This window comes from Lynx rufus, unplaced genomic scaffold, assembly GCF_022079265.1.
Source record: "Lynx rufus isolate CCGP_SWC_20201006 ecotype Redwood Valley unplaced genomic scaffold, mLynRuf1.p SCAF_15, whole genome shotgun sequence".
NCBI classification, from domain to species: domain Eukaryota; kingdom Metazoa; phylum Chordata; class Mammalia; order Carnivora; family Felidae; genus Lynx; species Lynx rufus.
The window spans coordinates 5,644,925-5,651,889 of NW_025814829.1; positions in this window are offsets into that span (position 1 = coordinate 5,644,925).

Genomic DNA, 6,965 nt, shown 5'->3' on the forward strand with positions numbered 1-6,965 from the left:
GTGCTGAAGGAGGAACAAGAATGAATGATGTTGGGACTTAATAGTGACGAAGGAGAAAGGATTTTCTGGTCCAGAAGCTGCAACAGGTAAAAGGCCCAGAAATAGGAGAGAGCATGGCTCCTTAAGGGAGTTGCAAAAAAAGAGTTGACTGCAGTTTGGGTGGTGAGAAGGAAAGGCACGAGAGAGCTCTGACTATCGGGTATAGTACCTCGTACATGCCAAGTGCTCAGTATGTCCTGGTTCCAGGAGAAGAGTATACTTTTCAACAGAAAAAACAAAACTGCAATTAGGAAAATAAGTAAAGGACACAGGTATGAGTGCTTTCTGCCCCTGGCGTGGCCAACTGGGTGAAAGTGTATCCACATGATCCGTTGCTCAGGGAGCCACTTAATTGCATCAAGGAGGGAGCAGAACAGAAATGAAGGCCACCAACGCACATCCAGGGACAAAGTCAACAATGAAAGAAGGCTTTACAAGCAGATTGGGAGCGCTCCCATTTGTGTTCACTCGACATGCTCATTACTGTACTCAGAGGAGCCAGTAAAGGAAAATTAAATTAGTCCACGGCCTCCTTGGTCACCTGAGAGCTGAATGTAGGAAAAGGCTGACCTACCTTGGCTTCTGGTCAAGGCACTTTATTCACCAGAAGAGGGTCATAATGATGCCTCTTATAAAGCAAAGACCCAGGAGAAAGGTAGAAAGCACAAACCCAGTGTATTTACTAAGCAAAATGTTTTCATTAACTTTGTTTATATTACTGACTTGTTCTAAAATTATTCCTGTTCTAGCAAGCAAGCAGTCACTTTGGGGTTTTTCTCCGAATAGTATTGGCCCATTTACTTTTCACTCTGTACATTTATTTCCTTTCATTTATTGGATTTCTTAAACATGCCCATTGCCCACAGGCCTCTGGGCACAGGCTCAAAACTAAATGCTACAATTACATGAAATGCAATGGCCAAAGAATATAATTTTATGTAAGAGAAGGGTGAGTGGGTAGAGAGTGGAAAGGGTTTATCAGGGAAGCCAATGCCAAACCAGAAAGGTACACCTTGTATCACGCCCTGTACGCATGAAGCACAAGGAGTTATTTGCTGGACTCAGTAAATTAGCAAAGCTCCGAAAAGTCTGAGGTTGGACTTAACGTCAGATGCTAGCAGTTGAAAAGGGATATAAAGCTGGCCCAAAAATCATCCTCTCCACTGGCCTGTGGTTATATATCTATGTTCAGGAAAGCTAAAACTGAGTCCTGGGGAGAAAGCCACTGAACTGATCACATACAGCTAGGGCTGATGGGGACCAAATGGACAAGGAATGGTACAATGAGTCAACATTTTTTGAACACGTACTCACACCAAGCACCATTCTAACAGATACAGATGTGTATCAATATATTTATTTAATCCATATAAGAACGTTTTGAGGGGTATTTGATCAATGAGCAAATTGTGGCACAGAGAATTCAAGTGACTTGCCCAGAATCACACAGCAGGTAGGAGGGGGAGCCAGGATTAAACTCAGTCTGACATCGGAGATGGCTGCACTGGCTGAGCGTAGGGACCGAGGATGATATCCACATGCAAGTGAAAGACTTGACCATTCAGATGGCACTTTGGGGGGGGGAGGGGGGCACGGTTCCCAAAGACATCATTAAAATGGATTCAAGAGTGGAGACAGCAGTTTCTCCAGACTGCTATTTCTCTCTTCTTTGTGGGTGGAAAACAGCAACACTTCTCACTGGCTTTTATTCCTTTTATTCTTCCCTTTTTACTCCTCCCTTTCGGTTCATGTGCTCTCTTTATATCTTAAGGGCCAACAAATTGGCCAAACAGGGAAGGGAAATCCTACAATAAGAATGGAAGCAGGGGAAAGATGTTAGGGCTTGTCTATTCCTACCTGGGGCCCCAACCTTGGTCTTGACTCCTCCGGCCTGAATATCTGTATATAATGTAGATGTCGATATTTTAAACGACCTGTGGTCAATTTAGTTCAATTTAAACAGACTTATTATTGTTGTAAGTGAAGTGGCCCCACACTAGGGATTTCTGTCTCCAAACTAGCAGCCAACTGACTGTGAGATGCTTGAGCAACCCTCTTCATGTTTCTGAACCAAGTTTTATATGGAATATAGTCAAATATGGTAAGGAGGTATAACTTCATTCTGTACCCTAGAGATGTTGAGTACTATTTCACCAAGAGTTTGAAATGGTTCGAACGTGCAAAATAACATGGAAACTTCTAGAGTTTCAGTTCTAACGCATAAAGAACTTAGAAGTCATCACTCCCGTCTTTACAACAAGAAAAAAGATGAAGAAACTGAAAATCAAGAACTTTTCTTGGACCTGTCAGAGAATTGAGGTTGCAAAGCAACCAGCACCCAAAATCAAGCGCTTCCTAAACTCAGAGAGACAGGTGGCTACAATCAATCACAACCAAGATCTGCTTACTTCCAGCAAAAGCCACTGGAGTCATAAATTGAGAGAAACCCGTAGGTGGTAACTGAAAAAGTGCTGAGGCTAGTGTGGGCTTTCACGGCAGTGAGAAACCCCGAGGGGCTGAAGTCGTCGAGAACAACGTACACTTTCGTGAGCTTTAGCTCTAGGAAGCCTACCAGGTTCTCATGGTAAGGAGCTAAGGAATATGTGCCTTGGCGTTGGGGGGCAAGGGAGGACAGAGGTCAAAGGGACCATGTTGAAATACACCCAGAACATTCTACCTAACAAAGTCCTCCTCTTCAGGAAAGAAGAATTTATCAGAGTATTATCCTACCTAAGCAGAAGAAGTGGAAGGCTTTTACCTAATTCCACCACTTCTAGCCTTTCTGCTTCACCTAAGGGGATATGGAGGAGCTAAGAAAGGTGGAGGAAACAGCTCAAGGTCACAGGCCCTCAAAAAATGTTTAGATTTAATCATAAGATTACAGAATGTTTTCCCCTTCCCCGCACCATATCAGCACATCTGTCTACAGATATTAATAGACCCTAAAATTTATATGGGAAGGCAAAGAACCAGAAAAATAACAACAACAACAAAAAATACTTAAAAAGGGAAACATATGATAAAGCCACAGTCATCAGGACAGTGCGATATTAACAAACCAATAGATACGCAAAGATCAATGAACAGGACAGAAAGTCCAGAAACACACCCACACAACTAATGGACATTCATATGCAAAAAAAATTAATCTAGATACAGATCCTACACTTTTCATAGAAATTAACTCAAAATGGATCCAAAACTAAAATGTAAAATTCTAAATTGTAAAAATCTCCTAGCAGATAATGAAAAGACAAGCCACAGATGTAGATACATGACACAAATATTTGATAAAGGACCTGTATCTATAATATACAAATACACAAAATCTCTCAAAACTAAAAAAAAAAAGAACACACAAAAAAATTCAATTTAAAAAATGGCAAAAGATACAATATATCACCAAAGAAGATGTACAGATGACCAAAAAGCATACAAAAAAATGCTCAATATCATTTGTCATTACAGAATTACAATTTAAAACAATAATGAGATATCACTACGCACATTAAAATGACTAAAATCTAAAACACTGACAGAGCCACAGGAACTCTCATTGCCAGGGAGATCCAGCCACTTTGGAAGACAGCCTGGCAGGTTCTTGAAAAACTAAACATAGTTATCATATGATCCAGCAGTCAAGTTCCAAGGTGTTTACCAACTGATTTGCAAAATTATGTTCACACAAAAACCCACATGTGAATGTTTACAGCAGTTTTATTCATAAGCACCCCAAATCGGAAGGAACCAAGATGTCCTCCCACAGGTAAATGATGAAAAAATCATGGTAAATCCATGAAATGGGATGTTATTCTATGGTAAACAGAAATGTACTATCAAGCCATGATAAGACACGGAGAAACCTTAAATTTATATTGCTAAGTGAATGAAGCCGATCGGAAAAGGCTACATGGTCCATGGCTCTAATTATATAACATTTTGGAAAAGCTAAGATTATATACAGCAAAATTGCAGTGATTGCCAGGGTATTGGGGGCACAGGGGGAGGGTCGAATAGGTGAAACTCAGGGCCTTTTTCATGGCAGTGAAACTATTCTGTGCGATGCTACAGCTGTGGATACATGGCATCCTTTGACAAACCCATAGAACTTCATAGCATGAAGAGAAAACCTTAATGTAGGCAAATTTTCAAAAACTCATTTAGGAGATCAGAGATCCTAGAAAGGAGGGCAGACTGTGATAAGAGCATCAAATTGTATGACAAATGTATGACGCAACCTCACTGTAGAGAAGAGGGACAACAGTGCTGATGTAAGTAACTTTAGAAACGATTTGAGTCCTCAAGACGAGAGATAAAAGGAACTGCACATAATCACTGAACTCTACTAAATTATTTTCCGTAGGAGTATGAATCAACAAATCTGATACTCCTATCCATGTACTCTGCATCCGAACATTTAAGAAAATGGATTGTGGATGGTGGGGACCGGGTGTCTGACTGCTGCAGTGGGATTTTACAGATTAGTAAGGGAAGAGGCTAGAATGATCCATGCGGTAATGATTATCATTGGAAACATCAGTATGAACTCATGTTTACCGTAACATAGATACAAATAGTTACATATAAAAATATTTATGGGTGTGTGTCTATATGTGGGTTAGTATTCAGCGCACATATATTTCCTTACTCTGTTAGCTGAGAGGGCCTGGAAGCACCCTCAGAAAGGAATACACCCAGCACTCAATGTTTCTTTCTTTTTTTTTTTAAGTTTATTTATTTATTTTGAGGAAAAGAGAAAGAGAGAAAGAGAGCAGGGAAGGGGCAGAAAGAGAGGGAGAGAGAGAATCCCAAGCAGGCTCCGCACTGTCAGTGCAGAGCACAACGTGGGGCTCAGTCCCACAGAAGGTGAGATCCTGACCTGAGCTGAAATTAAAAGTTGGATGCTTAACCGACTGAGCCATCCAGGCACCTCTCGGTCTTGCTTTCTACTACCATGCTGCAATAAAGGAACAGGTGTTCCTTGAAGAAATGGTTGATTCTAGCACTGGAGCAGGAAACGTACAAGACCCTGAGGCATTTTACAGAGCCCAAAGGTAAATGCTAAAAGAAAGAAAGAAAGAAAGAAAGAAAGAAAGAAAGAAAGAAAGAAAGAAAGAAAAAATTGATGGGGAATGCCAAAGGAGTGCAGGGGCCAACTAAGAGAGCTTTTAATGGCCAAAGTCGGAATCATTTCTGTGACAGAATAAACAAAGTAGCATTGGACTATAACCCAAAGCAGAAAATAGATATCCATGAGTCTGAACTGATACAAATAAATGATTGAATAGATAAATAAATGAGGAAGAGACAAATCTTCCATGAAAAATTCCAAACAATTTATGTACATACTCCACCCTCAAGAAAGGAGAGCATAAATCCCCACTCGTCAACTATGGGCTGGTCATGGTGACTTCTTCCAAAGAAAACAGTATAGCAACAGGGGCAGGGGAGGGGGGGTGGTGAATAACTTTACAACAGAGAAACCTGACAAGCATCACTTCAGCCAGATAATCAAAGTCAATGTCATCGCTGATCAACCTCCGGTCCAATCATGGGGAAAAACATTAGAGCAATTCTAATAAGGGGACACTCTGCAGAATATGTGACAAATAGTACACAAAACTGTCAAGGTCATCAAAAACAAGGAAATCTGTGAAACTGTCACTGCCAAGAGGAGCCTAAGGCGACATGACAACTAAATACAATGTGGTGTTCTGAATGAGATACTAGAACAGAAAAAGGACATTAGTTAAAAACAAAGAAAATCTGAATAAACTATACGTTTTAGTTAATAGTAATCTATTAATATTCATTCATTCATCATAACAAACTATACTGATGGAAGATTCAATAATAGAGGAAATTGGGTATGGCGTATATGGTAAGTCTCTATATCTTTACAATTTTTTTTTTAACTTTAGACAGAGAGGGTCGGGGGGGGGCAGAGGAAAAGAGAGAGAGAGAGAGAGAGAAAGAGAGAGAGGGAGAGAGAATCCCAAGCAGGCTCCACACTCGGCATGGAGTCTGATGCGGGCCTTGATCCCACGACCCTTGGATTATGACAAAAGCCAAAATCAAGAGTCGGGTGCTCAACCGACTGAGTCAACCAGGCGCCCCTACAATTTTTCTATAAATCTTAAACTGTTCTAAAAAATAGTCTGCTTTTAAAAAGACAGCAACATGGATAAACAAATAATATAATGAATGGGTTTTAGACTAGGGGGTACTGAAATGACTAGTCTGTTGGAATTAAACTCTGCTGATAAATTAATTACCTGACTCTAGTTGACTTAAGACCTTTAGACTCGATCTAAAGCTGTACTCAGAAAAAACAAAAAAGTAAGTCCAAGGGGGTCATTACCTAAGTTATTCATGAGAATGAAAGGCTAGTGAGGAAGAAAGTCTCAACTTGGCTTATCCCGATCATCCACAGCCACTGAAATCATCAAGCAATGGCTTGGTCTTCTCTGCTTTCAGTCGTCTTCAGAATATGCGGTGAGTTGGTCTAACCATCCCTCAGCCACTCCCACTGAACTAACAGAACAGCAGTAACCGCAGGTTGAATTAGTCACGATTCACACTCCTGCCGACTGACACGGATACATACCCACAAGATGGCTGCCTTGGACGTTGAAAGCGATGTTTCCCCAGGAAAAGGAAAATGGATGTAACAGGACTGTGGCTAGTGCCACCGAATTCATTAGCCTCGGGCTCTAATGAGCTCACGGAGCCACGCTCCCCATTACCACCACTTTGGCAGGCAGTCCCTAACAACTCAGGATTTACAATGGCAAATGTCAAGTTCACCGTTTATCCCCCTGCCCCTTCCAATCTGGTGTTCCATCCCAAGGATGCTCCTCCTAAATTACAGACATAATACAGTTTCCAAGCCACGCTAGACCATGGAGAAAATGATGACATATACT